Source organism: Acromyrmex echinatior, chromosome 2, assembly GCF_024713525.1.
Source record: "Acromyrmex echinatior isolate Ae372 chromosome 2, ASM2471352v2, whole genome shotgun sequence".
NCBI lineage: Eukaryota > Metazoa > Arthropoda > Insecta > Hymenoptera > Formicidae > Acromyrmex > Acromyrmex echinatior.
The window spans coordinates 14,465,221-14,479,093 of NC_141853.1; the positions used below are offsets into that span (position 1 = coordinate 14,465,221).

The 13,873-nt window shown below is 32.2% G+C and overlaps 1 long non-coding RNA gene across 2 annotated transcripts; it reads right to left on the reverse strand.

The window, feature by feature from the left end:
- Window positions 1–12,263: 12,263 nt before the first annotated feature.
- On the reverse strand, window positions 12,264–13,873 carry LOC105147192 (uncharacterized). Of its 2 annotated transcripts, XR_846289.2 has the most exons (3): window positions 13,794–13,873; window positions 13,632–13,720; window positions 12,264–13,482 (listed from the first exon to the last, which is right to left on the reverse strand). It is a non-coding gene; the product is annotated as an uncharacterized LOC105147192 (long non-coding RNA). The 2 variants fall into 2 exon arrangements; XR_846288.2 differs by lacking the exon at window positions 12,264–13,482 and having other exon boundaries at window positions 13,537–13,720.

The following is a 13,873-nucleotide window of genomic DNA, read 5'->3' on the forward strand; positions in this document are numbered from 1 at the left end:
AATTGATCTCTATTAAGTCTCTTCCCTATTAAGTGGATGTAATTTAATATCTGAAGTTGCTATTAATAAAATATATTTATCAATATTAATTGATATATTCATACACACAAGTTAAATATATTTTCTGTATCTATATTTTAAGTAAAAATAAATACATTTTTATACTAATTATTACGAAACGAGGAGAAATGAGTAAAGGATAAATGGATATATGCTATTGTTAAATTAGCCATCTTTAATTTTATAATTAATTAACACTCAAGTGATATGTTACGTAAGACGAGATTAAATTGGCTAAATTAATAGTAATAGATCTGCCATTCGATTACATTCTGCTCATATTAATACATTGGTGTCTCGGCGTACTCGGTCAAGTACGTCTACTCGCGATCAGCTGCGTGGCATAGAGAATATAAAACGCCGAGTCATTACACAAAGAGCATACTCACTGTGTTTTGCCTTGGTACGACAATACAGCACGGTAAATTTAAGCTACGTTGACTGTGTACTGTATAAACGAATCAGGAAATAACAGTATATTGTAGAACGGTATTGTAGAACAAAAGCGACGTAAGGCCAATATTTCGTATGGATTACGTAAATTTTAGTTTAAAATTCATACTTTTGACCGAAAAAAACAATTTTTTATTGTCGAAAGTCCTTTAATTAATGTCAGATACGCGCCAAATAGAGAAGATAGAAATAATTTAGGATTGAACATTTTCAGGAAGGCTGAAAACGCATCGCGCGTTTTTACGAGATCTGTCTTTCTCTCTTGAGTTAGTTCTTCGTTTACCCGGATACGCCACGGCTTATTTCTATTTTTCTTATGGCCACTTCATGTCGCTCCAAGCAGGAGAGCGGAGCTTTGAGTGGAATCTGGAAGAGTCCAGAGGGTTGAAGGGGCCGCTGAATGACGTAGAGAAGGCTAGAGGGGGTTGTCTTCTCGTTTTGCGACACAACCTCCTCGTCTTTATCACCGACGACGCTCGGGAACTGCTGTCCTTCTCTCTTTCCTCATCCACCGCCATCTTACGCCATCTCTACTTTCGTCGTCTCGCTCCTTTCCTCCGGTTCTGCTCCGAGTCTTCTGCTCTTGTCTTCCGGCGAAACACGATCAATCACTTTTCCCAGTCTGCCGGCATGACACCCCCTTTACACCCACGGCTATCCTCGAAGAGGGCCTGCTTCGTCAACGACGAGTCCTTTCGGCTACCGGACGAATGTGTGATCATCCAAGTGACGATTATCGTGAGATCACACACGTGGGTCTGTCATATCACTTCATGAATTTTGTTGTCTACCAAAGGATTGTCGATGTTTTGACGTCCAAAACGAATTATGTTTATGAGAAATTATATTGACATTTTAGAGATGTATCAAATATCTTTAATATTAATGAATTTTTAAACAATATATTTGTAATTGAGGAAAATCTGTTTGTTGAAGTTATTCGGTAGTGTTACATTTAAATATTTTGGAGTCGGAGTAAACATTACAATGACAAAAATGCGCTTTTTAAATAATTGATTTTAAACTATAACACATATTCTTCTCTCTCTCTCTCTCTCTCTTTTTCCCCCCTCTCCCCCTCTCTCTTTATAAAAACCCGCTTGGCAAGAATTCTTCGTGGATTCAAGATTTAAAGAGTTCAACGGACTTGCATCATGATAATGATAAATGAGGACGAAACAGTTTACGATTTAATATCAATCTTGGCCAAGGCTGGTGCTTATTATTGCCCATTAGTAAAGTTTTAATAACGCAATACGGTGCTCGGACGGGGGTGGAACCGTTGCGATTTATCATTTTCATCGCTTTATTAACGGCGTTTCAGTTATATTCAACTTGTTGATCGCTTATGAAAGAGGAGCATCGTCTCTGATATTGAAGCTGCGCGAATTTGCGTTTCCGGGATTATTTTTAGCGAGGTCCAACTGATTAATCATCTCTACCAAAGGCAGAAAACTGCAGACGAGATATTTTGAGGGAAATTGATATGATTAAAAAAAATATATATAATTGTTGAAGTTTCATTTCTACAGTTACAATAAGTAGTTTATAGGAAACACGATACATGAATGCATTGATGAATAATGTAATAATTGTTGTTTCACTTCAAAATTGTAGAATAAGTTAGTCTTCGAAGAAATCATAATTTAATCTTTGTTACATTCTTCGGGGAATTATCGATCAATGATTCGTTCTAAATTCAAAGTACGTTCAAAATATTTGCGGATCAATATAATTCTATGATGATCGATAGATCTTTTGGGGAAAATCATGCGCGATACATCTTACGCATAGCATTTCAAATTTTGAAATTTAGAAAATGTGAATGTTTTTCGCATTCGTTCGAACTCAAGGTGTTGGCAGCGGATCTGTCCAAGGTGAGAAACATGAGTCTCTGGAGATTCGCTTTCGCTGCTGAGTCACGATCTCGAGCTTGCCGACATGAAAAGGGGTCCATATTCCCTTGGGGACATCCAGTATACATCTGATGCCTTAGATGCCTTCCGAATGTCTTTCAAAACTGTTTCTTTTTTTACGTATGCTCGATTAGACAATATAAAAATGTGCACAAATATTTTGCAATTTTTTCCAATATGAAAAGAAAAATATAAATAAAAAGTCAATTATTTTATCAAAAAGAGAGAGAGTTATGAGAAATAATCATAGTGTATCATCTTTTCTGTTGAAATATGAATGCGTTTTTATAAGTTTTATATAAGTTTTTTTAACAGAGAAAATATAATTACAAAATTTTTAGATGATTATTTATAAACCGCAATTTATGGTCAAAAAAATAATTTGTTAAAAAAATATTTCTATAAAAAATGTAAAAAGTATCACGCGAAGCGACAATAGCTCGACGAGCGGCATTGACGCAAAGTCACGTTGATGGCAATGAACATGACATCTTTCATCAGGCAACTGGACGAATACCCCAAGTTCGATGTCTGAAGCAGCATGTGAGTGAAAGTGTCAGCTGTAAGTCATTTCTTGGCCAACAGTAGCCCCACTTACAGGAGAAGATGAAGAGTCACTAGAAGCGCGATAATTATCGACTGGGCATTGCAGTAAAGATGTTAACGCGACCTTCGATCTGTAACCTCGTACAATTACCACCTGACATCGCCGCTTGAAAGCAATTTGCATATACAACGCACTTTTCCAGCTTCCTTGAAAAGATAGCGGAAAATAAAAAAGTGCCTGTAGCCGTTTATGTCGACAACGCGTGAAGAGATGCAAAAGTGGCTCGTTACTTTTGCAATTCGAAGCGTCGTTAGCGCCAATCCCTCTTGACAATCTTGACACTCTTCCTCAAACAAATCCGGGGTCAACTAACGCGAGGACATACGGAATGTGTGGTTTGCACAGGCGTAGCTGAAACTACTGAAAGCATTAAAACTGTGCTTAAGTTTTTAAAAACGATGCTTATATTTCTAATTGCAATAATAAGATGTAGATCCATCATTATTATACTAACAGCAATAATTAATGCGACATAAGTTTTTTTACCTTGTTTTATACACATTTACATGTAATTACATAATTATATATTTATTCTAATTGTTCTTGAATTTTATGCTGATCAAAAAATCGAAAATTACTGAATTTTTAAATATATCATACACGATATTATAAACGGTGATGAATGTATATAGTCTTAGCATTGTCAGCTGTTTTTATTTGCAACAGCAGCAGCATTGCTTGCCGAAGAGACGGCATTTACGCGAACACATTTACACGTTCTACAGGATGTTGATTACTGCCTGAAGCAGAAAGAAAGAAGGAGGTAAGGAGGTTAAGGTCGTTTGCCACCCATGACCCTGGTAATTACCATACGACACCCTCGATCTTCCGTTTCAAAAGCAGTTTGCACACTGTAAATGTTTTGGTATTGTTCGGAAAGAATAGGTCAGGTTTTCTGATGATTGGCAGATGATGACCTAGAATCTGTCTCTCTGCTAATTGTTTTCAAACGGTCTGTGGTCTGGGACTTTGACGAGTAGCATGCTTTGACAGATCCTTTGAATAAAGGGCATTTCAATATCATTGACTACAATAACCTTAGAATAAATCATGAATGCCAACGAAATATATAAAGGATCCTTTTGTAATGAAAAAAATGTAAAAAATTTTAGATAATTTTCAAATTACAAGAACTTTATAAAATTTTTGTTATTGAATATTTCTTTTACTATAAATAAACGAGTCTGTTATATCTAAAAAAGAAATTAAGAAGAATTAACAAAATCTGCGTAAAATAATATACGATTTGTTAATATATTTTTATCATAATTTTTGTCGATTAATTTCATTATTCTAACGTATTGCAAACAAACTTAAAGCTATTATAATAGATGGCTTTGTACATAAACATTAAATATGTGTATTAGAAACAAGAACATGAATCCACAAATATAATAAGTATACAACAAATGCTCTTATTCTTAAATATATTCACACTTATAATATTAAAGACATTGTTCAAGATATTAATGCAAGCAGTATCAGTAAGAATACATTTTTATTTGGTTTATTATGTACGAATAAATATGTATCTTTATAATATTATATCTTGTAAATATTAAATAATTTATTAACTACATGTGTGCAATTAATAAATAAGTATTAAATAAATGGTAATATTAAATTAAACTCATTTTGATTTTATTTGCTTCTCATTATGTTGTGCTATTTTTAATAATTGACAATTTGAAAGAATAATTAATCATAACATTTTCTTATATTGCAAAGTGTCATTAGAATCTTCTATAAAAAAATAACTTTATGACATATATAAAGCCAAATCTTTATGACATTAAAATCAAATAAAGAAACAAAAAATTTCATTTTATAGATATCTAAAGTATTATATAAGAATACTTACGTTAGAATTATTTTAATTGGGTATTGAAAGGAGTTAAAATTAAAAATTGTATTGTTGTGTGATAAAATCGTAACTTTAATTTTTTATTTCTAATAAGAAAAGATCAATATGTATTTGCACAAATCATAATACAATATTTTTATGCATTCTTTAGCAAATTTAATTTCAAAGCCAATACTTATTGTGAATTTTTTTCAAATACATGCATTTGTGGGTCTTGCTTTTCTGAAAACGAAGAAACAGCACTCTGGAAAAGTGTTGTTGCAGAAGGTAAGTGCAAAGGGATGTCCCGAAGGCACGAAGGTTTCGAGAACGGGAGACGAAGAAAGAGCACACGGCAGCGCGAGGCTAAGATTAATGGATTTGTATTGTCGGCATTTTTTCAAGCGTTTTAGGAACACTTTTGAGACGAGGAGAGCATCTCATTTTTCAAAAATTCCAGCGCGCGTATGGGCCTTAGAGAATTGCAATCGATTCGCCTCACATTAATGGTTTCGAATTAAACCGTGATCCTTTCGCAGGTAAGTCACATACGTGATATGCACATATAGTCATGCGTTAGACTGTTTAAAAATAGATATTGATAATCGTGACGTCAATTTCCTACATACAGGCAGCGCACAGTGTTTGCGGATTTACGTAATAGTAGTGCGATAGTAATACTACATTTTTGTTAGATATTTTACTGTTCAAAACTGAGTCAGTTTAAATTCTATGCATTGTGTCCCAAAGGCTTTCATAGTTTAGAAATCAGGAGATTATCCTTCCAAACAAGTCTCAAGAGACTGCCTGTCGCTGCTCATGTCAAAGGCCCGAGATATGCTATTTATGTGCTATTTAGTAGTAATTTAAAGATTCATGACAAATCACGAAAGCTAGGCAAAGTAGGATAGAATAGTCGATCAGTGTGAAAAATGCCAAAAAATACGACAAAAGCGGAATAGGATGAAGTTGGCGCCTTGGGACCTTCGATCTTTCTTACGAGAGGCGAAGATAGGAGTTACAGCAGCTGATGAGCCGTAACCGATGGACGCACAATAACCCTCCGTAAGCAGTACCGCTATCTTTCATTCCCCTTTTGATACTCCTATCGACCTTTATCTTACCTCAACTTCGCTTCCTAACTGCATAAGAAAATTTTCAACAACCCGATTGTGCGCTTCGCAATCTTACCATTCCTGATGCAATGTGTCAATCGATAGCGTACCTACATTCTTATATACACTCGATCAATGAACCTTGATATTCAGCGAGTTTATTGCAATGCGTATTATTTTTACAATTAAGTTCTTTGTTATATTGATTGATATTATCGCACATCTTGTATTTATTATTGTCACATATCGTGTCCAAAGATCATCGAATATTTATTGCTCCGATCACAGATATTAGAAAATAAGAAAATAAGTTGTATAAGCTGTTATTTTAATAAAGTACGAAATGATTTAATATTAAATAAAGATTAAAAAATTTTAATTATGAGATAAATAAAGAAGTAAGAAGATCCAGCATTTTATTTTGCAAATTATATTTTAATCTTAACTACTTTTAACAAAGTTTATTTGAAAACATAATTTAAAATATTTAATGTTAAAATTTGCACTCTAATGAATATCTGTTTATTAAAAAATATTGAATCCAAATTTAGATTTTGTACATATATTTCACAATCTCTAAAAAAATTCTGATTTTGAAATACTATGTTATGACAACGCATATGTTTCGCATTTTCGTCAACATTTTCGTTTCGAACAATTTTTCATTCTAACAAGGCAAAATTTTCTTAACGATTTCTTTCTTTTGCTTACAAAACATCAATCTATCTCTACAATTTTTGTACTTTTAGAATGACATTTTTCTTTGTACGAAAAGAAAGAAGAAAGTATTTCGCACAGTAATAAATCAACTATTTAACCTTTTGACTACAAAGAATGCCGAATCCTTTGATTTCATGGTGGAATGTTAGCTGCCCTACATAATATTACACATTATACAATAATAACTAAATATTCATTATAAATAGTTTTTTATTTTATGATAGTTCCTATGACAAAGATTATCTAAACGTTGAACACTTTTTCTTTTATTTAATCTTTTTCTAGAAAAGAACCTTTTTTTTGAAGAAGTAGAATTTCAAAGTCTGTTTAAAAGCTGTGTAATCTTTATTAAATGTCGATTTAAATTTTTTCTTTTTATTGGCAAGATTTTTTAAATCGGTTAAATTTATTTTTAACATGTTGTTGAAGATTAATATAGGAGACATATTTAATTACATTAAAAATACAAATCTAAGGAACATATATTTTTCATACGCTTATTTAAAAGAAGATAAAACAATTTTTTTAATATTTAAAAAATTGTATTGTTAAAATAATAAATTTATTTTGTAATATCTTATTAGTCTAATTGTTTTCATTGTGTAATGTAACAGATTTGCTTCACGATATAATAAAAATAATGTTTGGAAAATATAAAACGATATACATATAGGGGAGAGTTGTCGAATGCGTATTGGTCACCTAAATCATATCTCGTCAATATTTTATATTATTAGTTAATATAGGCAATATTTAATGACAATAATATAAAATACATAAGAAATGAGTAACATAGACAAAAATATAATAGTCTATATCTTGTTTTATGGACGTCAGTGGCGTTTTAAAAAATCAGGTACATTTTCAATTAACTTATGTATCTGATAACAACGCGATCATCCAATTTTATCATAAATTTTTTTATTTTCATAAAAGAAGATTTATTGTAAAATATTTTACATTCATTGTATATACATATATTTGAGACTATTGTAAAGATTAAATTGATATTTTTACAAAATCCATCTTAAGCCATCACAAGCTAAAACTGATAACTGATAATAATAATTAATAATTGATCAATATAAATGTCAAGTGCAAAAATATATTTAAGCCAATTCTATTTTGATGTCATTATTGTCTTTTCATTATTGTTATTTAATAATTATAAAAAAATTTCACTTTCTTTAATAAATTATTAAAATTAGATATTAATTAATTATTACGAATTAGTTAATCATTTCTTTCATTAATCTTATACTTTTAATTATTTTCATTCATAAATTCTATATACTTTTAAAGGAAATGTAATAAAAAATACCTATAAGTACGATTTAAGTATTGGTATATATATATATATATATATATATATATATATATATATATATATATATATATTCTCTAAATCTCGTGGAGTGAAATCTCACACGAAGAGACTGAAAATTTAGTCTGTCTTGAAAAAAGAATGAAAATACGGCTACTCTTGTTTAAGAGTGACAGATTTTCATTCGTTTTTTAAAGTGAGATTTACTCTTTTGGAATGAGATTCACTTCGAAGGAGTGAAATCTCAATTCTTTTTCTGGAATGAGATTCCATCTACCCTAGTATACATTCCAAAAAAATTGAGGATTGAGGTTTCACTTCTTTGGAGTGAATCTTCTATTTCAAAAGAGTAAATCTTACTCTAAAAAGAATATCTGTCATTCTTGAACAAGAGTGGCCGTATTTTCATTTTTTTCAAGACAGGTTAAATTTTCAGAGTCTCTTCGAGTAAGATTTCATTCCACAAGATTTAGAGAGTATGTTATATAAATTTTATATATAATATTTTTTGAAACGAGAGCCTGGCATATAATCTAAAAAAATACAAAATTGCTTAATCCAGAAATTCAATTTCTTGGAATGAATAATTACGTTTTATTCACTTTACTTTATTTAGAGAAAACTTTAATATTTTCCCTGAAAGTTTGATGAGTCTATCGAATGCTATGCTAGCCCCCACTTTTCTGCCCTTTTTCGGCAATCTTTAATCATTCAAAGTGAATCAATCACCTATCTAGAGGCTTGCAATCGCGCCAGTCACTCTCCAGCCACCGTCACCCAGAAAACTTCGGTGTCCCTCATACCCAAGTTCACTCGCAGACTCGACACCAAATGACATTATCAAAAACGAACATTTACTATCGCTCTTCTTTTCCTATTCTTATCCTTCTTTCATTATAATAATAAAAAAAAACGAGATATAAAATAAATATAATACAAGAAAATATTTTTTCTCGTTATCTTATAACATTCTTCTAAAAATTTCGGTTCTTGCTTAAAATTATTCATATTTGACTATAATTGGTATTTTAACTTAATTAATCATTAAATTTGTTTGTATTTTATACCGAAGCTTTTATGGGACAATATTGAGCATTTATATTTTGTTTAAGTTTTTATTACAAAAAAATATTTTGATTTTTTTTATCAAAAAAGGATATTTCGAGAGAATACACGACAGAATACGTCAAAAACATGAAAAGTTTTTAAAATTGCACAAGTAATATTAACTTCAACAAATTATAAAATATAAGAAACGGAATTATATAAATCAAAAATGTGTACATACATTATTTAATCTATATTTAATATAAGCAAAATATGCGGGGAGAGAGAGAGAGGGGAGAGAGAGAGAGAGAGAGAGAGAGAGAGAGAGAGAGAGAGAGTGAGTGAGAGTGAGAGAGAGACAACTTATAGAATATCGGATCGAAGAAAATCGTATTACGGGCATTATCCCCTCACAAGAGCGTTCGCATAAACGTACATTTTATTAAAAAGGGCTTCCCTTTAGGGCTATGTGAATAAGGAAATTGTGTACTCCTTTTTTAAATGCATAAGAGAGAGAAAAAGTCATACGCTTCCGTCTCCTTCGACATTTTAGCCCCATAGATCCCATGTTCACGAGGTTTCGTGTTCTCTCTCACAGTCGATCCCGCTGGAGAGAACCAATCAGCGATCCCTCAAAACCCTCTTGCACCCTGCAGCCCGCAGCCACGCCTGCCAATATAGGGTAGGTACCCTCGTCAGATCGACCCTTATCCTTTTTACCCGCCTTCCTTCTTTTCTCTTCTCTTGCTGGACCCAACTCATTTCGCAAAATGGATTCCGTCTGGTTGTTTTCAGTGATGGACCACCATGTTTGTAACGTAACGTTGTAAGATAAGATTTATAATGTAATAATCAGTTTTATATAATTTAATTTTATTGTTTAAATTAAATTATGTTATTTATAATAAATACAATGTCTGTTTTATCAAATAAAACTAGTTATCGGCTTGCAAAAATTTAAGTAAGTATAATTGATTTAATTTTTATTAATAGAAATTTTTATCTGATAAAACATACTGATAAATATAAACTTTGATTATATATATAATAACATCATTACACACACTTACCATGCTTATTTTCCTACTAAATACAATATTTAATTTTTTAAAGAAAATATGCAATATTAATTTATAAAATAAAATTTTTAATATATTTAATATATATTAATTAACGCTATTCCTCATTGTTACCATGAATTATTCGTTACAAACGTGTTGATAACATGGAACGCTAATATTAGTTATCTGTATAGTATTAGTGAATATAATTTTATATAAGATATATTATTTTATTAATATACATAATTTTATAAGATACATGAATCGAATAAGGCTCACTTCATTTATTTTATTCTTTTTTAATTCTATTTATGAGGATATTGAAACTAAATGAGAATAAAATCTTTATTTCACTTATTCAAAAAAATAAAATATATCTTCTACATAGAACATTTGTAAATGAAAAAAAAATTTTTAAACTTTGACATTTGAATTACATGTATGTGAATATAAGACCCAATAAAAAAAATATATATATATATAAATTAAAAATAATAAAGAAACTATATATAAACATTGTCTTTCTAAATTAATTTTAAAATTTATTAATCATAAAAAGAAAATTCCTTAGGACTGACTCTACTTTTAAATGTTATAAATAAAGAGATAAATATGGCTCTGAAGATAAATCTAATAAAAAAGGAGAAAAAAATTGTCAATAAAAAACTAACGTGATTAACGCAAAATTTTATTATTTATTCTGACCTGAAATGCAAACGTTTCGATCCTTTTCAATACAAATTATATGAATGTGTGTGAAAACTATTACTAATACATAATATAAATAAATATTTTAGAAATAAGATAATTACATATTAGCAGCGCATGGTATCTCGCATGGTTATCTTATTACTATGAAAATCTGAATTCTAAAAAGAGGTTCATAAAGATTTTAAATGTCATAATTATCTTTAATTTGATTTATAATTAATTTTTTAATCTTTAGAAGTTTCTACCAATTTCTATGCTTCTTAAAAATTAGCAGCATTGAAAATCATTATCCTTTAGCACGTATGCTCCACACATGTGGTGATAACAATGGCAATAACAAGAATTACATAAATCTTATTTAATAAAAGTTCATTGTTTCTAAAAAAATATAGGTACTTATTTCAGAAAATCGATTTATTTGATATTTTTCAATAGCTAGGAAGTTGAATAATATAATGTATTATAATAAATTATAAAATAATAATGTTTGGTCAACTTTACAGAGAATTGCTGTAAAAATGGCTCATGCATATACTTTGTCACAATTTAAGTTTCTATTAATCAAACGTGTTGATGTCAGTTCTAATTCTTTTCTCCTTTTTATTTACTTCCTATGGTGCATCTTTTAAGTATATATATTCTAGCTAGGTAAAGTGCGTTTTAAATTTCAAAGTAAGCCTTACTTAACTTATTCGGACCTTATTCGGCTAAGATAGTTTATAAAATTTATCAAATATATATATATATATATACATATAATAAATATGTATAATAATATAAATTTAGTTATAATTTCATAATAGTTGGCACATATAATATACATATAATAATCGCTATGGCTGCCACAATACGAAATTCCAAAACATTCGATTTTTTAACTGTCTAGGCTCAAAATTCTTGGTAATGAATTTATTAAATTCTCTATGCATTTAAAAATATACATAGTTTGATAATAATAACAGAATTATCTCACAAGCATATTTATTATTCACTCTCGGAGAGTACAAAGTTAGGTCTCGAACCACCGCGTAGATAAACGAACGTGACGATAACCGGTGACCATTTCGATGTCTACCGAACAGCCGATGAAGAAGGCAGATGAAACGTACGAGTTATAATAATCCGTGATAGCAACGGTGGCGATGTCGAGGAGCGGAGGAGCGGCTGTGCTGTCACAAAGGCATGCGCCACCCACCTCGACCTGGACGCTCACATCGTTAATCAACTGCAGCGGGACCCCGTAACTTTCGAGGTACCGATCCACAGGTATGGCTTCACCTCATTCTTCCTCCGATCTCGATATCTCCACCCAAACGTGTGGTGTCAGATAACTAAATATGATTCAGGGTTAAAGCGAATTTTATTTTTTAATTAAACTTCACTTGTTCGCGAATGCTCGAGTTTCTGCAAACCGTATTTAATCTTTATTAAAACTCTCTATTCTCTCCTTCCTGCCATATTATAAAATAGCTTCCATTTTTGCTGAACATGTAGATATGCAAGTGATGAGTAGCAGTGTAACAGATATTACGACGGCAGTCACGATAAACATGGCGTACGTGAAACGCCGCATAGGATTAAGGGATTTACAATCTATTATTACGAAGAAAGCCTTCGTAGAAAGCGCAGAAAGAAATGGTCCCAGTTGGCGTACAGTGCTTTTAAGGGGCTAAGAAAAGTACGAAATACGAGGGTTTTCCTTTTCTATGGTGGCACCCTTCTATGATATTCTCGTATAGCGGCCCCTCTCTTTCTATAAAGGGATGTACAGCAGGGGATTGAGCAGGATGGAAGCAGATTAGGGAACTGGGATGAGGGGTAGAAGCGAGCCAACCCCACTGCCGCTTAGCCAGCAACCCTCTTTCTTTCCCCCAGAAAGCTTCGAGGTTGGCTCAAGGAACGCGACGTAACAGGAACGAACCGGGAGTGAAAGGGGAAAGGGGAGCAGAATGCACAGAGATGAAGGAGGAACAGAGAGAGAATGTAAGAGAAGTAAAAGGGAGAGAAAAGGGGAAGAGGGGAAGAGGAGGAGAAGGGGAGGGAGAACGAGAGAGAGAGAGAGAGAGAGAGAGAGAGAGAGAGAGCCATGCCGACGCTGCTGCTAGTCAAACCAAAACTCGGCATGATTAATGATCGGTGAGAGGCAGAGCGCTGCTTCAAACAACAAACTTTTCCCAAGGAACGCTGGAGAATACAAGAAAAAATATATAAGAAAGAGGGAACTCTCTTTCTTCGCATCCACCCTTCAGACCGGCTAATACCCTCCTAGACCTCCGTCTCGTTCTCGTCTTCCCGTTTTCTCGCTCCCTTTCTGCAATCGCATCCTTTGCTCTTCTCTCTCTTTCTCTCTCTCTCTCTCTCTCTTACTCTCTTTGCTCTCCGTAGCTCTGACAGCCTTTCATTTCTTTCCTCTTTTCTTTATTTCTTTCCTTTCCATCTAGATCTCTATCCTTGTCTCCTCCATTCCTCGTCCTCGTCTCTTCTGAAGGCAACTCTCGAGAAATGGTCACCACGACTCCACGTCTCCTTCCTTCTATTCGTATCTCCGCTATTACGCGGTTCTGTGCGAATAGTCAGGATAATACCGAGTGATCTGGCTCACGTAGAACGCTTGCCATACACATGCTAGTTTTAGTATAAACACAAAGGAATAATATCAAGGAAATTTTTCCGCTAGGGTCATAGCAAATTTTCTTTTATTTTCCATATACAAAAAAGATTCTAACATCATTTAACATTTATGTACTCGGAATAATATGGTAGTTGGTACTTACATATTCTTGTATAGGATTGCATCAAACCTGTAACACCTCACACCAACATCACGATATGACATTTATATGAATCTTGTCGTATATCGAACCTGCCATGATTAGAAATGGAATTCAATATTTGATTGAACATAATGGTAGGTAGATATTAATAACACTAGTTACGTTTGATTTCCGTGGTGAAAAGTCCAAATGCCGCGCAGCGAAACTGGACAGTCAAAGCTGGCAATGTGCGTCGATAGCCA